This window comes from Podarcis bocagei (genome assembly GCF_964188305.1).
Source record: "Podarcis bocagei genome assembly, chromosome: 12".
NCBI lineage: Eukaryota > Metazoa > Chordata > Lepidosauria > Squamata > Lacertidae > Podarcis > Podarcis bocagei.
This window is the reverse complement of record NC_138137.1, coordinates 13,725,986-13,748,686: the sequence shown is the minus strand read 5'-3', so window position 1 is coordinate 13,748,686 and position 22,701 is coordinate 13,725,986. Positions and strand designations below refer to the sequence as shown.

At 43.0% G+C, this 22,701-nt stretch overlaps 1 protein-coding gene and 1 pseudogene across 2 annotated transcripts in view; both read left to right on the top strand.

Moving 5' to 3' along the window:
* TMEM108 (transmembrane protein 108) overlaps positions 1-22,701 on the top strand; it is a 193,006-nt gene that overhangs the window by 41,867 nt on the left and 128,438 nt on the right. The window lies entirely within an intron of this gene.
* Positions 7,624-8,616, top strand: LOC308597945 (zinc finger protein ubi-d4 pseudogene; annotated as a pseudogene). The gene has a single exon. The product of its transcript is annotated as a zinc finger protein ubi-d4 pseudogene (transcript).

The window sequence follows — 22,701 nt, the reverse complement described above, 5'->3', positions numbered from 1 at the left end:
TCTGGGACACTTGGGTGAGTGCCTTCTACCTTGCCTACCTTCCTACTCTTTGAGAGTGGTTACTGAAAAGCCTTCTGCCCGCCACTGCTAAAACATATTTTACAATAGTGACCCCTAAGCTTTGAATTCAGCTTCCTTTTACAGGGCCTTCTCAGTAGTGGCTCCCACCCTGTGGAATGCCCTCCGATCAGATGTTAAGGAGAGGAGTAATTATATAACATTTAGGAAACATCTGAAGGCAGCCCTGTATAGGGAAGCTTTTAAAGGTTTAATGTTTTACTATGTTTTTATATATGCTGGAAGCCGCCCAGAGTGGTTGGAACAACCCAGTCAGATGGGCAGTGTACAAATAAATTACTACTACTATTATTATTATTATTATTATTATTATTATTATTACTATTATTATTATTATCATCATCATCATCATCATCATCAAGTCAGGAATTTGTCACTTTGAACCGTGCATCACCCAGGCTTATTTTAATAGTATGTTGGTATCAGTTTTCCCCTCTGCTTTGGTGTCTTGATTTTCAAAATTTCATGGTGTGTTGTTTTAAATCTAGTTCTTCCCTTTGAGAATGTTATATTGCTTTACTAAACATTATGTAAGTATGTTTAGTTGCCAGCTGTTTTCATAGCCTATAGCACATGATCTACTTCTCGAAGCTGAATCTGCAGGCTTGGCTTTCTCTTGGAGAACGGCCAATGAACTACTTTATGACAGAAAAGCAGGGACTATTGGGTGCATGGTGGTAATGGGCATTCTGACTTCACCGCAGAAAAGGCCCATTCTGTTTGAACTGCCGCATGTGATACTGTGATGAGTTTATGGCCAGTCCATTTCCATCTGATGGTTTGACAGCATAACATATATGTCTTATAAGCTTGTGTCTAGCTGGCAATCGGATAGGGAGCAAGTGGCAAAATTTGTTCTATAAGAATGCAGAGTAGCTGTGTCTTCTCAGCCACCAAGTGATCACCAAAATGTGCAGCAAAACATCCCATGTATGGATCTGGGTTTTAGGGGGAGAAAGGATTTGTTTATATGATGCAAAAGAGGTGGATATTTCCTTGTGTTGTTATTTTTTAATTTATTCTTAGTGGCAGAGAAGTTTCCTAGTTGTGACCCTATGGTTCAGCTTTCCTGAACCAGGGAAATTCTGTTTGAGTTGGTATGATGAGGCACCAAGCAACTTTTGTTTACACTCTCTTTCTGAAATTTGTCCCTGTTACTTTTGGCAACAAAAACAAACACACAAATATTTTAATTTTTATTGTTACAGCTTTCATACTTCATACCCTTTTTTCAAAAATGTTTTGATATAAACAAATAAAACCCCAGACCAAAAAAAAGGGGGGGCTTAACAACTACAATGTTGTGACAGCTGAAGTAACATAATGTTGTTGTTGTTTTCTTATTACAAAGCTCAAAGTATACTTATTAGTATGAAAAATAAAATAACTCCATTCAGGAGAGAAAATGTGTCCTGTTTCACTTGTCTCTTGACCATGGGTTTCATATGTAAGCTTCTCTACAGTGGTGGTTTCCCAAAGTTTACTGTTCCAGACATTTAAAGTAGGAGTCCTATTTTTTCTTCCTTGGTTGTTACCAAAGGTCTGTCATCAACTATCATGAATCTAATTGAGTCCTTAAATACTCTACCATCCTGCTTTAAGTAAAATCATTAATGTAATACCAGTTTTCAACAGTTGTTTGCCCATTTACAGTGCTCATTTCCTTGAGTTGCTTATCTCCAAACCTCACTGCCTGGGTAACTGCAGTTAAATATAAATGATCTCCTGACCACAACTCCTCCAACACTAGCATATATGTTAATCTCACTGGGGTATATATAATACCATATGTGGATTGCTTTTAAGGTATCTTCTCTGGTATATGGAGACAGACTGCAGCAATTTCACTTTCTAGCAGTTTCTGCTCTTTGACTAGGAAATTGAATTTCCTTCCCTGCATCTCTTTCCCAAACTGCCCTAAGGATGGCAGTCCTTCCTGTGACATCTTTTGTTAATATCTTTGAAACCAAAGCCCTCAATTCATCTTCCTTGGCCAAAACCGAGGCCTCCAATGGCATGAGATCCTCTGCTTGCTTCCTCCAGAATCTTTGTTAGAAATAACATAACAGATCGGCTGGGTATTAAGCCAGTTGACTTGTTTGTTGGGTGATTTATCTCCCAGTTGTTCTCCTGTGCAGGCGTGCTGCGTTCTGCCCGACATTGGGAGGGGCAATATGTGTGTGTGAAATCATGCGATGGGATGAGGCTTGGTGGGGCTGTTGCACCCTCCGAAAGGCCTGATGGGCCCTAGTTGCAGCTGTGGGAGGGCCCAACAGACTGCAGAATATTGAGGGTGCCCAGCTCCCTCAGTGAAAATTGGGGGGAGGGGCTCAGCTCTCATGGTCCCGCAAAAAATGGCACGCCTGCTGTGAGTCAGCAGGTGTTACTGTAGAAGGCCCTGAGTTGAGTACAATCTCTTTCCTTCCCTTCCCCTTAATTGTGTTTTAGTACTCACACACTGTAGATGGATGGATGATTTATTGCCATCATTTTGAAAGATCCACAAGGGATTAATTCAGATTCCCATGCTATCCATACCACAGTTGTTCACTGAGTGACCATGTTGCTAGCACCTTGTCTACGTACAGCCTGCTGCAGCCTTCATGCTCTTGTTTTGAAGGGTTTCCATTGCTTTCTACCCGATCCTAAATGTCTTTAAACTATTGCTAGATTAGAAATAAACCGTGCACTGACATAGAAGCTATTCTTTGCTAAAAAGGCTGTCCCAGAGCTTTGTCAGCATGGCTTTCTTTCTCTGCCTTTTTGGTTGCTGGAGAAATAAAACTATACTGGCTTTTTGCCACCCCTAAAATCAAATTCAGATGAACCCGGTCCCTGTATAAGTATTTGGGCAGCACACAGAGCTTGCTGGTGGCACTGACCCAGAATTTCCATTTGTGGCCTTTGGAGCCTTCACTTGAGGGGTGGCACTGCTCTGCTTTGCATGATCATGATGGCTTGAGCAAGGGCAGCTGTATATACGAACAAACCCAATATGGAAGAAACAGGGCTGTGCGCTCCTGAAGTATTCACACTGTGGACAGATTAGGCTGTTGTTTTTTAATGTAGCGCAGATCGTCCTTTTAATCTCTAAAAGAAATTATAATCACAAAATACAGTACAAGACCACTGTGTCAGCCTTTGGGTTTGCATGAGAAATCACCCAGCTGGGAATAAGGCTTACCAAAATAAATCATTGTTTGTGCCAGTTGGAATGGACAAACACAGCGGAGGGGAAGCGAGAGAAAAGGAAAGGGCAGGCTAGCACCAGGGGAGCTTGAGGAATTTCACCTATGTGAACTCTTCTACAGAATGACCTGATCTGTACCTCTCCGACTAATGTGTGGATCAGAACCTAGCCATCAATCAGATTTTGCAGTTCACCAAATGTTGGGACGCAGTTTTAATTTATCAAAATAGGCATTTAAATATGCTATTTTGAGAAGGTTTTTTGTTTTTAAAGAATAGAATCATGGGCAAATAGACAGATTTGTTTATCCTGAGCTAGGACAGTCCAACATGCAGCCATCCTTTATGCTCAAGTGCAGAGGTTACTGAGATAAATTGTGCCCCTTCCAAAGCAATTTGAATCATTCCTACACCAGTTCTCAGATGTTTTCAATCTGTCTGATGCAGGTTAAATCAACCAACTTGGCACTGAGTTGCTGTAAATTCTTAACTTCAACAAGCCTGTAAATAAACCATTTCACACCTTTTTCCAGACCTGTTCAGCCATCCTGCATTGCTCTTGAGGGCAATGCTTCAACAGTTAATGCCGCTTATTCACTCACATGTAATAATTATAGTGTCTGCTTCTTAGAGCTGCCAGGAGCTGCACCCCACCGGGGCGGAAAGTAGTGACAGCAGCAAAGAACAATGCACTGTACAGAATCCTAAGCAGGGATTTGCTTATTTGTGTGTAATGAAACTTCACTGCCTTTCATCACGCTGGAGTAAGTTATCGTACTAAAAGCTCTTTCTCTGCATTGCAGTCTGGGCAAGTATAGCGCGGGTGTGCTCAAAGGAGACCCAAACAATGGATAATTTAATTTTGCTGTTGTTGTGTTGTGGCTATTGTAATCTCCCTGGCAATTTTCCATAACAAAGGCAAGTACAAAGCTGGCAGATTTAATTATGGCTGCACCGACTGGTAAGAATGGATTAAGGTTTCTGGTACAAGGATGGGGCAACCTGTTCAGGAGATCTTTTATTTTGTGTGCTAGCTCTAGCATGAAGTGATGTGTAAAGCTGCACATGGATTAAGAGGGCTTGCTGTACAAGGACTTTATAATCATAGGGTTGGAAGAAATCTGGGGTTTCATTCCCAATGAAAGTTACTTAAAGCATCAATCCCTGTCTGAACCAAGTATCGTCTAGTTAGCCCTTCCAAATAATCTTGGAGGAGTCTTGCCAAACGTCTTGCTTACATGTGCAGTTTGTGTACAACAGTTCCCTTCCTTTCCCTTGTGCTACTGAACTGTGCAGTTGCCACCATTCTCTTTTCTAGCATGTGCCACATTCACAAGAGCTTCTGTGCAACACATGACTCTCATTGCACCATCAATGATCATACATGTTGCTCCCATTTCCCTCCCCATCCCCAGCCCATTACTTATTGATTTTTTGCCTCCCTCAACTTTAGCCCTAATAAGAGGAGAGTGTTGCAATGTGCATGAAAGAGTACATTCAAAATGGTTGAATGAAGCTTTTTATTATCCCCAGTGCTTAAGTTAATTAACCAAGTGATTCTCTGAGTAGTTTGTTTCTTAACAGCAGCCTAATAAGAAGCATATTCAATTCCCACTGAATTCACTCAGAGCACAGACGCTACACTACCTTGCCAGAGAGTGTCTTTAGGGAGTTTATAATCATACTTGAACGACCAATATTTTCATAATGGTTTTGTTTATGTGCTAATAAAATTGTTGAAGGAAGGAAAGACCAATACAATGCAATGTATCTGCCAGCCACCAATGCTTAGATATACTGGTGTGTGCTGGAACATACTGATGATTAAAATAGATTTCTGGATGCCAAGAAGATGCAGTGGAATTAAGGAAAACACACAAAGGCTCATGAAGCATTTTTATTTACCAGCAGACACAGCCTATGCTCCCCTCTTAGCAGAAGGACTAGGTATATTATTTTGCTTATGGCAAGTAATAAAACAATTTGCTGAAATTTCTAGCAAGGGGGAAAGGGGAAATAGTGACAACCATCCCAACTGCTGAAAACATCAGACCACAGAGGAAGGAATGGAGCCCTGATTGGCTTCTCTCCCTTGCTAGAAACATCAGAAATCTCTTCTCTACTCTTCACCACATGGCAATACCCTGGCCTTCACATAATCTTCTGCTCACTTTCCATTGTGTGTGGAAAGGTAGTGGTTGAAGAGACAATTTCAGCCTCTTTGCTTATCTTGTACCAGGCAATTTAACCCCATCTTCTCTCTCAGTTTCTCATTTTTCCAATCTTAAATTCAGTTTTCCACATTTCCTAATCGGTTTGCATTAAAAACATAGTCCTCATGAAAATTCATCAGTATGTTAGTGCAAATCTATCCTAATAGGCATATTTTAATGCAGTTTTGCCTAACCTGCATGATTTCCCCTAATACAGTGGTACCTCGGTTTTCAACGTCTCCGTTGATGAACATTTCAGTTTTTGAACACCATAAACCTGGAAGTGAATGCTTCAGTTTTTGAACATGCCTTGGAAGTTGAACATGAAACGCAGCTTCCGTATTGAGTTTTCGGTTTTCGAATGTTTCAGAACTCCAATGGTCTTCTGGAACGGATTACGTTCAAAAACCGAAGTACCACTTTATACTGCTTTTTTAAACATTATTTTCACTATTATATCCTCTGGCAGATCTGACTCCGTTAATTTTCAAACTCACTGTGAAGTTTAGGAAGTCTTCTTAAGTTCCACAATGGTCTCAATGACATACGCCTCAGATTCATGCTTATTTTTGTTACCGAGCTTTAGATTTTTCATACCATCAAATGGTAATAAAGTCCTGGGTTAGGGAGAGCTGAGGATTTATACCTCTGTATCAGGGGTTCCCAATGGTCCATAACCTTCATTCACGTGGTGCGTGGCCTGTCTGTGGATTTGTGGTTGAAGATGGCACATCCATTGCAATGAGTATTCATACTGATTATTAACTTTTTTTTTGCTTGTTTTTAAAGTTGTATGTTACTGTATTGCAATTTGAAATCTCTGGAATTACAATTGTAGCTAGCCTGGGGGGGGTATAAACAGTCCACCAAGACTCCATATTGCTATGTACTGCTTGTTGGAAAGCCCCCAACCCAAACAGACCTATTATTGAACACTTGAGAAACTGATATAGACTAGAAGTAGAGTGGCCCACCCAGGCCTAAATTCTGTACATACAGAACTGTATTGGCTGGTCTTGATTTTGAGCCAGCCTGGTCTCAAGGGCTCAGGGCGAATAGCAACCACGAAATAGGAGACATTTCCCCATTCCCAAAAGGTTTACAAGCATATGCTCAGATTGTGTCAGTCTAATTTAGTGCAATTAGGATTAACACCTGGGCTTGGTTTTTACTTTAGAAAAGATTCTTTTGATGACCCTTCCCTTTGACCTATGGCTGAGGCTCCAGTTATTTATGAATCTTGCTTAGATTTATGTGTTCCCCTGCTGTTTCCTTTGCTCCCAAGAAACATCAAGGAAGACAGATTGTCTATTCTATCAGAGCTTAGCTCTGGGGCTGCTAAGCTGCTAATAAAATCCTTAGTGTAAACTAAAGCTGCTTCATTGCTGCTGTATTTTTCACTTGACTGCCACATGTGGTTCCAAGGGACCAGTCCATCAACTACCAAGAGGGGATGGACACACACACACACACACACACACACAGAGAGAGAGAGAGAGAGAGAGAGAGAGAGAGATTATTTGCCTTTCTCCAAGCACCTTCCTTTGTGTTCTATGTGAATTGCAATGGAAAAAAAAATAGGCAAAATCCTTGTTCAGTGATAGCTGAGCTCTCTCTCAATCTTTTTGGTTTTTATTATTGTTTGCTTTGTATGGCAGTTTAGGAAAGACCCTCTGGAATATTGCAGTGTGACAGCTTCAATAAAACTTCTTCCTTAATGGCTTCTGTATTCTGAGACAAGCCCTGCTATATCTGCCAATGACAGAAGGAACACTTACTTCGCATAATCAATTAATCATGGTTTTGCAAGCTGTACGTGAATTTTCTTGTTGGTTCAAAGCATGGCAACTGATGAAGACAGATTAAAATTAGGAAGAAACAGGAATTAGTGGTTCTGTCCATTCATTAGAGGGAGGCTGGGGAACAATCAGTAAAGGCTAGAACCAGATTCAGAAGACTGTGTCTCACAGTCACTAGTCCAGAAAGAGCTACCACAGTCGCCATTTTGAAAGCTTAATTATCTACAAAGGCAGTAATATTCATTCATTCATTTGTCCCTGCACTCATTATTTAATAGTTACTTAACATTTATACCTCACTTTTCACCACTTAGGCCTTCAGGGCAGCATACAAATATGCCTGAATAAAGTCCATTGCAGTGTCAGCAAAGGCAAGCTTCCCAGTGTATATCTTCCCTAAAGGAACAGAGTATCTTGCCCTATTCCTGAAGTCTACCCAGCATCTGGTTGTCTTGCCCTTGGGAGTAGGGCAAAGAAAAAGGCGAGGGGAAAATGGCAGTGGTGGTACAGAATGTGGTGAAGCTCCTTGGCGAACAATATTATAAGGACATGATGGAGCAGTGCCACAACTACAGTGCCCGACTGTGCGCTGAGAGAAGTATTTGATCGCCATTTCTGGACTCGCAGACTGGAGTGGCACAGAGTAACTGCTACATCTGGGTGGAGAAGCGGCACAGGGGGCCAGGTTTGGCATCTGGCCAGCTCTATTCCTACCCAGCTTGGGTGGAAAAAATGTCGCGCTCACCCTCCTGAGGATCCAAGGCTTCCCTTCCATTCCATTAAACCAGACACTGAGCAGACTCTAAAGAAAGAGGGTGGCAGCAGCCTGGAGGCCCTTTTCAGAACGGACTCTCTTGAGGAGCACAGTCTGCCTGACCCTCATACTGACGAAGACAGCCTTGGCGAAATTCCAGTTGCCAATAGCCACACAAGGAAAAGGAACCTGATGATTTATTAGATGATGAGGACTATGAAGAAGACATGCCAAAATGCCGAGGCAAAGGGAAAGCCAAGGGCAAAGGAGTTGGGAGTGCCCGGAAAAAGCTGGATGTAGTCATTTTGGGAGACAACCGTATGCCTCTGACATTTATGGGAAGTGTTACAAGAACTGTCCTAGGCTGAGTTACCACTATGTGCACTCCCACCTACTGAGGAAGAGGGGGAAAACAAGTAAGACTTGCAGAAGTCTGAGGAGCAGACATCGAAGAAAGGTCTGGATGGTTTGGCCTTGCCCAACAATTACTGCGACTTTTGCCTTGGAGACTCCAAGATCAATAAGAAAATGGGGCAACCTGGTTTCATGTTCTGACTGTGGATAATCAGGGCACCCTTCATGAGTGGCTCCCTGTCTGTGGAATGCTCTCTCCAGGGAAGTTCGCCTGGCACCTTCATTATACACCTTTAGGCAGCTGGTAGCATATGAGTAGCCAATATGTTCCTTTTTAACAGTTACCTAATGAGCTTTGAGCTGCCTCCCATATGGTCTAGCGGTTAGGATTCCTGGTTTGGGATGCGGGTGGCGCTGTGGGTTAAACCACAGAGCCTAGGGCTTGCTGATCAGAAGGTTGGCGGTTCGAATCCCCGCAACGGGGTGAGCTCCCGTTGTTGGGTCCCTGCTCCTGTCAACCTAGTAGTTCGAAAGCATGTCAAAGTGCAAGTAGATAAATAGGTACCGCTCCGGCAGAAAGGTAAACGGCATTTCCATGCGCTGCTCTGGTTCGCTAGAAGCGGCTTAGTCATGCTGGCTACATGACCCAGAAGCTGTACGCCGGCTACCTCGGCCAATAAAGCGAGATGAGCGCAGCAACCCCAGAGTCGGTCACAACTGGACCTAATGGTCAAGGGTCCCTTTACCTTAAGTGAGCTTTGTGGCTGTGTAGGGATTTTAACGTGGAACACCCCCGCCCCTTCCTTGTACAACTCCATAACTTTTACTGTGGCTTTCAGACAGTTCAGTCCTTATGAACAGAAGCAGCAGCATTTGTGTTGTTGATTTCTTACAATATGTGATATATGCTGGTTGTCTTCTGTGACTGTTAAGACCCCAATTGGGGCACCGTATTAAATACCAAATGGCTGGCAAGCCATTTGGGGTTAAGTTAACTTTAACTGAATATTAATATGCAGAGGTGGCAGACCTTACTATATGTATGAGGGTGTGTAAGTCCTAATTAATTCAGTGGGACACGCTTCTAAGTAAAAAGGGATAGGAATATGCTGACAGTCATTGAATTCCTTTTATTTCCTGTTCTGTGTATCATTGTTTAGTTGGATATGCAAAAGCAGTTCTCTATAATGATGCTCTAAGGTCTGAATAATAATAATAAAACTGTGCCCTTCTCAGTTTTTCGGTGAGACTATCATGCTCCCTCCTGTAACTGCTTCAAGCTGCATCCTAATTTTTAGTAAAGGGAGCCATCGAGGGAATGTTTGTATTTCTTCAGTGATCCATCTGTCATTTCCAGTCACTGGCTTGGAAAAGAAATCCTTTTAGACTGTTCTGCTGCATTTTCCCCAACACCAGCTTCTAGCAACCTGGCAATCAAACCAGTTCAGATGTGACATGATGACACTATATATGCTCTCCAGTTGTGATACCTCACTGTGCACCTTAGCTGCTGGCATACATGGAATTTGTCCTTTGTACTGCTGTTGTGTGTATCCTCTGCCATCCCATTCCTATTAAAATGTGTTTTTCTTTTCTTTTTGCTTTTTGCAATGCCTGTTCCTGCAGACCGTAACTCCGTGATCGAGCATCTATTTTGCAGGCAAAAGATCCCATGTTCAATCCCCAGAACCTCCAGATAGGTCTGGGTCAAAAACTCCTACCTGAAACCCTAGAGAGCCACTGCCAGTCCGTGTAGACAATGCTGAAAGAGATTGCCTGATTATCTTACTCAGTATGTGGCAGCATCCTATTTTCACACACACACACAGCCCACTCATAAAATATCAAGGTGATGTAAAACAGTTTCTACAAATGCAGTAAAACAGAAGATACATAAAACTATACAAAATTATTATAAAAATGATTGGCTCATGTTGGGGAGAGGGAGGGAAAGTGGAACCCTGTCAGCATAAAAGAAAAAGGTCTTCTAGAGATGTCAGTAGCAAGGATGCCTTCTGAATCTCTGCTGTAAAAGTGTTCCCCAGCATGGGGCTGGTGACACAAAATGTCCCACTTCTAGCTGAAGCCAGTCAGGCTTGTGAAACATGGGGAACAACCAATGATGCTCCTCCAGATGATCTCCATGATCAGACTGGGATGTAAGGAGTAGTAATACAAGAACCTTAACGTGGCCTGGTAGCATGTGGGTAGCCAATACAGACATTTTAGCAGAGCTGTCCTGTTCTGACAACCACCTGCCTCATCAGCAGTCTATTCTGGTCCAGCTCTTGCACATCCACCCCTGATTAGATCTTATGGGGAAGCAAAGCTGCATGTCAAGTGTGTACTGATGACACTGTGCTCCGGAACTCCTCATGATTGCTCCCAGTTGCTTCATGCAGATGTTAAATAGTAATGGGGACAAAATAGTGTCCTGTATTTCCATGCGCTCTGGCACTTGTCACGGTCCTCCGTGCGCCAGTAGCTGTTGAGTCATGCTGGCCACATGACCCAGAAAGTTGTAGGTGGACAAACGCCGGCTCTCTCGGCCTGAAGTGAGATGAGCGGCGCACCTCATAGTTGCCTTTGACTGGACTTAACCATCCAGGGATCCTTTACTCAGCCATGCAGGTAAGAGTTATGCCACCATAATATGGTGCATCCAATACCTATCCCACACATTTGATCTAGGAGTATATAGTCAGTAGCATCAAAAGCCACTGAGATGGTCCCTCTCTTAATGAAGGTCATCTCTCATGGTAACCAAGGCTGATTCAGTCCCCAAACCAGGCCTGAAGTGGGTCTTATGTTCTGTGTCAAACTGGTGCTATTGGATATAGCTGTACTAATCTTTAAAAGCATGGGCTTTTCACTGCTGACATCCAGGATGGGAAAAAATGGTTTAGGCTCTAATTTGATCCTCAGCTAGCAAAGACATTCTGGTAATGATCAGCTAAAATATGTTCCGGGCTTCACAGACCCTTTGATTAATGGGCACGCTGTCAAAAATAACCCCCATTTTCTACCTTAATGCTGAAAAGTGAAGCAAGTAAAAGGGATGAAACCCTGCCATGAAATGTTTTTAAAACAGAATTTTCCACGCAAAACATGTATTACTTTTTTTTAGAGCATGCCTTGAGCAAAGAATGGCCTAGTTTTGCTTTTGTGTTTTTTTTAAATCCTTCTGATTTTCCTGCTGCAGCTCTGTACAACAAATGATGCTGTCATGTACCAGGGCAATTTTGGGCAACTGTAACTGCGTTTTAAAAAATGAGAAGATTGTTTTATTTTCTTTGTAGAAATATGCTTGATCCCCGTTAGATCTTTTAGCCAATCAATACAGAGTTTAATCATTTTAGTCTTGTCACAAGTTACTTCATTTTTAATTAACAGGGGCCAGTGTGAAATGGACTAGGACTGGAGAGACCCATGCCCAACTCCTCACTCATCCACAAATCTCCCTGGGTAACCCTGGGGAAGTCACTATCTTAGTCTAACCCACCTCACATGCTTGTTTTGAGAATAAAAATGGGAGTGGGGGAGAGAACCATGTGTGTAGTGTTGCTCATTGGACAGAAGGTGAGAGAAATGAAAAATCTAATATATTTTGGGTAGAGGTAGCCTGTATAGCTCAGCCATCCAGAAGAATTACATGGGTCCATGGGAGTGAAGGCATATCAAGGGACAGAATTGCCTGGACTACAGGACACCAGTTTTCCTATTCCTGGCTTTCATCAATTAATTTTTTTTCCAGGGTCCAATACTATCACCATGGAGTATTTCTTCTTGCTGACGCACCTGCATAGGCTACCTCTACTCAAAATACATTGCAATGGTTGTTGGAAAGACAGCCTTTGCAGGCTTGAAATTCTGGCTTAAAAGGCAAGGATATCTGGGGAATCCTTTTATATCTACAGAATGATGTGCAACATAGCACAAGCAGGAGTTCACTCATGCAGTGGGGTTACTCCTCCCTCCCCTCCTCTCTACAGAAGCCTGCACCCCAAAGATCTTTTGCAGAGAGATGAGGGACAATTTGGAGCACATTTGGGGGAGTGCAGAGGAGGACTGGAGGAAAGAATAAGATAATCTGAAAATCCTGTAACATGTGTGGATTTCCATTGCACAAACAGGTGGAGTTAACTAGATGTCACCCTCTGTCTCTAAATGTAAAGAAAGCCTCTAAGAATGGACTGTGGGTGCACATGAAAATTAATGACATGATGACTGCAACAAATGTGAATGAGCCATTGTGGATATCAAACCTTAGCTAGAACTTTCACCTCAAGTTTAACTCTTCCCCATGGAGTCAGTTCACACATTCAGCTGCCAGGAATCACATGTAGGGAACCAGCCCTATGCTGCTATTGTATTTTGTTGCAAATGAAAAGACGTTTAGTTGGAGTTCTAGTAATTCCACTTAGCACTGTGAGGTAATGCAACTTAGAAATGGTACAGTTATAAACAGATGATGGGTTTCATTCAGATTTTCTATCTCTTAAAGCGTTTAATTCTGTCTCAGCCTAATACTAAGCAACATCTTGTCTGCTTGCTTGGAAATTTAGTGATGGCTCTTATTTCCCCTGACAAGTCAGAGAGCTAGTTTGATGGCTATTGGCTGGCTTTTCTGTTTGCTTGTAGGATTTGTACTGCAGCCTTACCTCCTGAATTAATAGCAGACTGTTCTATTATGATGCCCTGAATAACCATGGTGCCACTTGTCAAGGAGATAACATTTGATGCTCAGGAGTGCAGACTTAGAAGGGAGGAAGATGAACTGCATCAATGTTAATTCTTTAATACGTAAAACTACTTAGCCAGCCACAGTTAGATCAAAGCCTCCCTTGAAAAGATTGTGGTTTCAGGATAGAGGATCCTAGAAGTGGTTTGGATGGCTACATTATAGCTGGTAGCCCTGGGATGAAAAAAAAATAGAGTGTGAAATTGTCTCTAGGTTCAAATAGCCTTTGTTTTCAGTTCGGAATGAATTTGCTTGTGTATGTGTGTAACTATCTTTTATACGTACTTTGAGACATCAAAAAGAAGCTGAAGCTTGTTTGTCAGCAATGACTAATTGTCCTATCAGCAAACATATTGAGAGAGTTGGTAGCAATCACTAATTTGTTTACAGGGCAATCCTAGAAGTAACTGGATTCAATGAGACTTACTTTCAGGTAAGTGTATGTAGACTTTCTACTGCATATACTTATAAACTGTGTACAGTATAAGCCACTGCAGTGCCAAAAATAAGCCTCCAGGATGGTTTATAATATAAGCAAAATAATCGATAAAGAATAATACAGATAGTAGTATCAGCTGCGTATCAGTTCACCAAAAGTTTGGATAAATGGGAAAGTTTTAAGTTGGCATCTAAAAGATAACAGTGTAGAAGACTGACAAATCCATATTTGTTCTTCTATACAAGTGTTATATGTATAGGGGTTGTACAAACAATGCAAAATGTGGCAGTATTAAAATGCACCTGTTCAGAAGAATATTCTATTCTCACTCACAATAGTTGGCATTCTGTGCCCACTGAGCATGTTCAGTCATCATTTGGATGTTTTGGGGATTCCCTCCAATTAGGTTTTTTTTTAATGAAAGGCTCTTATTTTTTGTACATTTACAAACTTTGGGTTCCCCCAGAACATGCTGACATCTTCCTCTTGTGCATGGATTGTCCTATTTTGACTAGATCACTGTTATGGATTGTCCTATTTTGACTAGATCACTGTTATGGATATGATATTTGCAATGTATTGGGAAAACAGAGGCACACTGTTCCATTGAGTCTCTCTTGTGCTGCATCTGAATAAGATGGATTCACACAGCATGCTCACTCACTGTAAGGCCATTTTTCTGTGGCAAAGAGCCATTTGAAACCTGGCTTTTGGATGGGTTTGTCAGGTCTTATTTTTCTGTTAGTTACTGCAATCCTGGCTTGACATAGCATGAATCGTCTGGGGAAGGAAATGGGATAAAGGAATATTGCACCAGTACAATTGCTGGTTTAATATTCTCTTCCTTTATAGCTTTGCCTTGGCATGCATATTTGTGTGCCTGTATTTCACATTGTTTTAATGATTTACTTAAACAGCAGTTTTATATTATTGTTGTTTGAATAGAGCAATCTCAGCACCTAAATATTCTTTATAAACATGTGTGACTCACAGCTGTCAGATTAAAGGATTTTGAGGTCTGGGTTTCAAATGTTTACTGCTTTCTGAAATTAGACTGCATGGTTCAGCAAAGTATATTCCCTCTTATATAGCCAGCTATTATTCCACTGAAAAGTCAACCCTTTTACAAGGGACTGGGATTTAGTAAAGTGCTGTGGCGGTCAAGTGATAAAAGGCATGTCACATAGAATGTATGGGTAGCACATGGTAGTATCATTCATTCCTCAGCTTATGCTGTAAAAAACCAGATTGGTGGAGAAGACTGAATGCTTTTTTTCTGTTTAGAGAATTCCCCAGTGGCACATTTTACCTGGGTTTTGAGATGGCTCATTAATAACTTTTAGTAAATGAGAAGAGGCAGTTAAAAAAAGATGCCAAGATTCCGAATAGGTTTATTCCTTTGAAACTTCGTACACACCAAATGTTAAATGGTTAATATAGAATAATGTTGCTTTCCCATCAGCTCCTGTTGGCATGTGGTAGTAGCAGAACAGGGACTGGGAAACCCGTAACCCTCCGAATATTGTTGCACTATGATTATCATCATTCCTGACCTTTGTCATGCTGGCTGGTTCCCCTCCTCCGATTACAGTGGTGCCTTGCAAGACAAAATTAATCCGTTCCGCGAGTCTCTTCGTCTAGCGGTTTTTTCATCTTGCGAAGCAACCCTATTAGCGGATTAGCGGATTAGCGCTATTAGCGGTTTAGCGGCTATTAAAGGCTTAGCAGCTATTAAAGGCTTAGCGGATTAGCGGCTAAAAGGCTATTAGCGGCTTAGCGGCTTAGAAAAGGGGGGGGGAGCAAAAAAAATAATCGGAACACTTGCAAGACGTTTTCGTCTTGCAAAGCAAGCCCATAGGGAAATCGTCTTGCGAAGCAGCTCAAAAACGGAAAACCCTTTCGTCTAGCGGGTTTTCCATCTTGCGAGGCATTCGTCTTGCGGGGCACTGTAATTCTTTTTCTCAGTAGTGGCAGCCCAGTTCTGAAAAATGCATTGTACACTTTCAAGAGACAGATGAGAACAGTGTTGTTGTGCAGTTGTCCTTCCAAAGTAGCTGTGGTTTTTAATAGGTATTTATTTTTTTGAATTACGGTACTTTTATTCATTAAATGCCTTTGTGATTCACCCTTCTTCCTAAGCATGAGTACAGCGACCATAGGTCTACTTTACAGAAGTGACCCCTCTCATTGAAGGGATCCTCTGTTTGAATGACTGTCTGGTCCAAGACCAGTTAAAACAAAACAAAACTGGAAGAAGCAGGGTCAGCCCAGGTTGTTCTGCTGCCTGATGCAGAAGACAAGATGGTGATCCCATTCCCCAGCAAAAGTCAATGTAGGCAACGAAATAGCGTCCTCCACAGAAACTGAGGGAAGCAGGGTAGTTTGGAGAACTGGGTACAAGACAGGCTGCATGGTCCACAAATCTTAGTCCTCAAATAGAGGGGGATGCTAACCCCTTCCCAACACTTGCTGCCTGAGGTGGTTGCCTCACTTTGCCTAATGATAAGAAGGGAGAGAAGGGGTCTGGAAGTTGCCCATCAACAGGCTGAGCTGGTATACAGATCACTTGTTTACAGCCTTCGCAGCTATGCCCTGTATTTCTGTTTAAATTATAACAGTTATTTCTAAATTTGTCTAAATTAGAATATGCTTCCACCCCCTCAAATCTGTGTCTTCTTTTTGGGTACTGTGTAAGTCTCCACCTCCAATATACTCAGGGGAAGGAAACAATTTAAGATACAACAAAGACCTCCAGTTTTTGTTCTTCTCCCACTCTTCACTCAAAAATTACAAGCCCTACTACTTATGTCTGGAATGCATTATATGTGCTGGGTTGTACAGAAAAGTAGCTCTGTTGCTAAGGAATCACAGCAGCCACAATACAGCAATGTGTTACAGCATGAAAAGGGCTGGTTTCTATGGATTCTGGCAAACAGCATGTAGTGGGAATTCCCTTTGGATACACATTACATTAATCTTTCCATCTCACATCAGAATTGTAGTAAATTAATTTATGTTCCAATATCGCGGCTTGGCTGTGGAGCACACTGAATGAACAGTTGTAAACACAAATGAAACAAATGGGTCTCCTGTGAGCTTTAGTTGCCATTTTTTCCTGTTGTCTCAGCAAAGCAATTGTGGAACACTCAAATTATTTTCAAATTTCCTTACAAATGTGCTGTTCGGGATTCTAGACACTTGGCCTCCTTCTTTCCTCACACAGCTGCACCAAAGAAAGAGGCACATGTTTTTCACTGTACGCCTCTAAGTGGCAAGCGTATGGCTGGCATTTGTTAACACAGGAATAAAAGCAGACCTAATGTAGTCTGTGGCAATACTAACCAAGACAGGGAGTGTACAGCATGGGTTATAAGAGCACCTTTTGTACTTGTTCTCTTTGTTTGTGGCTGTTAGCATTTGTGTTACAGACTGGTCTCCACAGTAGTCTGTGATGTGGAGGTTGTACTCACAGTAGACTTGCAGTATTGGAAGCGAGACAGCAGCTGCAGGTGACAGAGGTGGCGAGCATTTTAATTTCCCACAATGTGCTAATATAGCTTCACTCCACGACATTACGGGAAATATAAATGGTAGCTCCCCAGAACTAGCCAGGATGCTAATGACAGGGTTTGGGTAACACCAGTCCTAAGTATGGTATTTGCTGTTACTGGCATTCCAACACCTCCTCCTCCCAGTCTGCTCCCTCTGACTACTCATCATTGTCCCACCACCAATCCCCTGACTCTGAGCCTTCTTCCCCTGGGGGTTGCCTTGGGGATTCCCCTGAGGGTTGCCACCTACCACTCCTCTGCATCCAGCTAGTCCATGACATAGCCTCAGGGTGAGTTATCATCATTATTGTTGTCACGATTGGGGTTCGGCAAAGTAGATAAATCCTCTGTTTACTTGATCAAGGACATTTCTGCCCACATAATGAAAAGAGAACTAACATGGAAGTAAGCCCCACTGTTTTCAAGGGACCCTACCCGTCCAAACCTATATGTGTTTATTCCGAAGTAAGTACCACTGAGCTTACTTTTAGATAACTAGGTATAGGGTTGTAGCCATATTCCCAGGAACGTATGCTTCAAATTGTAGCTTAAAATTTTTTAATGTGTCTTTTGGCCTTGTTCAGTTCACATAAGGGACAGTAAACATCACATGCTGTCTCAGAGAGGGGAGGGTGGGAAGAAAGACATTTTAAGAAGAAAGGAGACCATTCCTCGCCCACCCCTGGGGCTCAGAATAAGATGTTAAATCTGAAACCCTCCTGAAGGTTGAAAATCTACTTGTGCTCTAGACACATGAATTGATACAGAAACAGCTGGGCACAGCTTAGTGAGCAGTTGTCAATAGCATGAAATTTATTATTATAATTGGCCGTAGATGAAATTGCTGGAAGGGCCACCTGTAAAAGCAAGGAGTGAATTGACCTGGAGCTTTTTAAAAAATCCAGGTCTATGAGGTCAGAGTTTAAGTAATGCTGAGAGAGTCTTATATTAGCAAGCTCTGGGTTCTAAGCAACCAAGCAAGACTAGATTGGGGCAATGCAGTTCTGAAGCTATACTGACCAAGGGGATGGCCACTTCCGCAAACAGAGAACGATGGAGACAATTTGAAGAGGCGTCTAAAGATGGATGTGAGATGCTGCTGCTGCTGAAGAAGACTGATCTAATCCAAACAGATTTCACAAAGAAAATAGTTTAATTCTACTTTCAGTCATTTTAAACGTAATACTACATTCATGAATTTTATGTGGGCATAGATTTGTAGAGGTCACATTTTGAAGTTATTGGTTAGCATGACTTCATCCACTGAAGATATGTGGATGCTATACAAAACTTTCTAAGTAAAACATGACCATTAGAAGTGATGCTAAAGGATGATCTGAAATTAGAGTAGTATAGGACAACTAGGGCCATGTATTTGGTTTGACTCCATCACATTTATGAAAGACTATAGGTAAAGGTAAAGGTACCCCTGCCTGTTCTGGCCAGTCTTGCCAGACTCTAGGGTTGTGCGCTCATCTCACTCTATAGGCTGGGAGCCGGCGCTGTCCACAGACACTTCCGGGTCACGTGGCCAGCATGACAAGCTGCATCTGGCGAGCCAGCGCAACACACTGAACGCCGTTTACCTTCCCGCTGGTAAGCGGTCCCTATTTATCTACTTGCACCCGGAGGTGCTTTCGAACTGCTAGGTTGGCAGGCGCTGGGACCGAACGACGGGAGCTCACCCTGCCGCGGGGATTCGAACCACCGACCATGCGATCGGCAAGTCCTAGGCGCTGAGGTTTTACCCACAGCGCCACCCGTGTCCCATGGAAGACTATAAACTCCAGATTTTATTAGGAATTCAGTTAAGTTCACATTTAAAGGTGAGCCTATATATTTTGCACTTTATGAAACAATACGCAAACTGAAACACAACCATCCTTTGAAATTCACACTTCTTTGAATTTTGCAGTGCAGTTCCCCTGCCGGGTAATGTGCATGAAAATGTGTATACTGGGGTAAGGTGTGCACAGAAATGCATATAAGTGAAAGTAACATACGGAAATTAATTACATTACAGGAAAGTGTCAGAAATTTGTAGATTCACCCTTCCCTAGCTTTGGTTTAACATTTTGCTTTTTCACAGTAGTTCTCCTGGGATATCTGAGGAGGAAAGGGGTTTTGTGTGCATATAACTTTCTGAAAGCATGTCGCATGATCATAGGATAATTTCTTGATCATCTTTGATAATGCTTTTGTACGATCCTTTCTGATAAATGGTAGGCATCTACTTGGGGTTATTCCTGTTGTTACCATGGAGACTTCTGTACACAGCTGCAATTTGGAAGGGGGATCCTGTGGTTCAGTTATTTTTGTTGCACTGGAGATGCTGCAGCAGGAACATATTCCTCCTCCCAGCTGTTCATTAATTTCATCCATGTGCATACCTTCAATTTTCTCAGTCCATTCCATGTGTGCCATCTAGAAAGACCTCATGCCGGATAAATCAGTTAATCTCTGAACTACCACCACCCCACTGTACTCTTGCATTATACGCTAATTTTAAAAACATGGTTTTTAAAACTAGCTGTATGTGTTCCTAGAGTTGAACTGCAGAATGAATATACATCTTTGATTCTGTAATGACAGACTAATTTCAAAAATACAGAAGTGTGTCTTCGATGTAGGAACAAATCAAAGAAGAATTTTGGCTACCACAGGAAGGAAGTTGATATATACATATCACAGGATAAGGCAACCTTATCTGGCTAACCATGTCAAGACCACTATCAGACTGGAGACAGTGTGGACTTTAGTAATATGGTGTCCTGAGTGAGGACAAAATTTGGCACCCCCACCAACTTTTAATAGGTACCCATATAAATACAGGTTGGTGGTAGTAGTAGTAGTAGTACAGTGGTGCCTCGCAAGACGAAATTAATTCGTTCCGCAAGTCTCTTCGTCTTGCGAGTTTTTCGTCTTGCGATGCACGGTTTCCCATAGGAATGCATTGAAAATCAATTAATGCGTTCCTAGGGAAACCGCCTTCAGACCAGGTCCGGGGACAGTCTGTCCCCGGACCTCTTCTGAAGGCTGGGGGGGGGGGACAAGGGCTTTTCTTCCCACCCCCAGCATTTTAAAAAACCCCGGGACAGCGGAGGACTTCTCCGCTGTCCGGGCGATCTTAAAATGCTGGCGGGCGGCATTTTAAAATCGCCCCGGACAGCGGAGGACTTCTCCGCTGTCCAGGGCGATTTAAAAGCCCCTGGGAAGGCAGGCAGGGGGGACAAAGACTTTCGCCCCCTGCCCGCCTTCAGAAGGTGTTCCCGCCCCCAGCCCCGCTTCGGAACAGCGTTCCGAAGTGGGGCGGCTGGGGCAGCTGTTCCTGCCCCCCCTCCCCGCTTTGGAACAGCGTTCCGAAGTGGGGCGGCTGGGGCAGCTGTTCCCGCCCCCCTCCCCGCTTCGGAACAGCGTTCCGAAGTGGGGCGGCTGGGGCAGATGTTCCCGCCCCCCCTCCCCGCTTCGGAACAGCGTTCCGAAGTGGGGCGGCTGGGGCAGCTGTTCCCGCCCCCCACTTCGGAACAGCGTTTTAAAATGCTGGGGGTCGGCAGCGAAGCGTTCGCTGCCGACCCCCAGCATTTTAAAATCTCCCCGGGACAGAGAAGTCTCTGCTGTCCCGGGGAGATTTTAAAATGCTGGGGGTCGGCAGCGAACGCTTCGCTCCCGCCCGCCAGCATTTTAAGATCGCCCGGGGCAGGTGGGGGGGAAGGCATGCGGGTTGGGAGCAAAGACTTTTGCCCCCCGCCGGCCTTCAGAAGAGGTCCTCTTCTGAAGGCCGGCTGTGGGCGAAAGTCTTTGCTCCCGACCGCCAGCATTTCCCTATGGGCTTTCGTCTTGCGATGCAAGCCCATAGGGAAATTCGTCTTGCGAAGCGCCTCCAAAACAGAAAACCCTTTCGTCTTGCGGGTTTTCCGTCTTGCGAGGCATTCGTCTTGCGGGGTACCACTGTAGTAGTAGTAGAAGAAGAAGAAGAAGAAGAAGAAGAAGAAGAAGAAGAAGAAGAAGAAGAAGAATTTGTACCCCCTTGGCTGAGCACCCTTTGCCGGGGGACCGCCCTCACTGCCCTAAATCCCAGGCTGGTCTGGAGTCATCCACAAATGTACAGGATGAATAGATAGGAAGGTCACATATTTCCTAGCACAATAGCAACATACTTTTGCAGCTCTTCAAGCCTGCTTCCTTCTAATGAGTTTCAAATGCTCAAGTTGTTTATCTTTCACTGGTGACATTCAAAACTCTCTCTCTCCCTACACACATGCAAAAAGAGAGCAAATGTTGGTCTTAGCATCAGGCTGGCACCAGGTAGGTGTGAGCTGACCTTGATGGCTCATTTGAATTGCTTATTAATGAGCAGTGCACCAGTAAGAAAAATCTCAGAACACTATGGTCAGACTATTGTTTATTTCTTGTATGCCTGTTGATACCTAACAATACTGTGTAGAAAATACTGTTTGAAAGTAAGGTGTGGTTAACTGTTTGAAGAGAAAAGCAACATTTAAACGTTACCCTAGCTAGTGTTTGAAACTCCCATTGTTCTAGGCACATTTTGCAACAGGGGATTTCATTAGCGTGAGCAGTTTCTGAGCTCTGAGCATAGTACTGTGCCTAAGATTTCAGATTAAAACTGCAGAGTGGAAGGAAAGGAGGACCCTTTTCTGCTTCCCTACTTCCAGCTACTTTCTGAAGACTGGAGAAAAGACCTTCTTAAGAATTTAGGGGGAGTGGGCAGGGGAAGGACTAGACCATATGAAAAATGAACATAATATTTTAGCTGCAGTTCATTCATTTTCAGCTTTGTATTCTTGTTATTAAAAAAAAATGTGCCTAGACCTTCTGTTGTTGTGCCCAAAACCTAGGTTAACGGTCCCATTTAGCTCCTAGCTTTCATATATTGGTTTGTAAAACCGACATTAGCTACTAAGCAAGGTTTTGTAGTAAAATCCATCCGTCTGGCATGAAACAGTGGGGAGAACTGAGATGCATCCTGACATCCTGTCTGGCACCATTGCTGTTGCCTTTGTTTTTGCAGGACAGCTACTGCAAGGAATAATTTCTCTAATGGACATATTCTCTGCCAGGGGCTTGAGTCCATGATATGTATGTCAGCCATTTTAATTAAGAGACTGGAATTAAATCTTCTCAGTAATTAACCTTCCTTTACAGTTGCGCCACTTTTTACTTTCCCTTTGATGTGAGAAAGGAATAATAGCTCGATATGCAGAAAAATCAATACCCTTTCCTTTACACATATTTCTTCTCCCTGCCCCACCCCAGCTCCAGCAGTTCACATCTGATAAAGGTGATGTGCTTCTGCCAAGAAAACAAACTCTCTAGGTTCCTTTCCACATAAGAAGCTACATGGGTGAATTGGTTCTTGAGCTATGGGGGAGCTAGTGATGAGCAAACTCTGCTTCACTGCTCTGTTCAGAGTTGGCCCATCTCGAATAAATTATTTTTGCTGCTATACAAGTTGATTGATGTCATCAGGAGTATGATGGGGTCTCTCTGATCCCAACCATACTGTGAGCCCTTCTTTGTCACCCCGTTCCCTTCCCCTTCTTTCCCCACTTATCTGGCAGC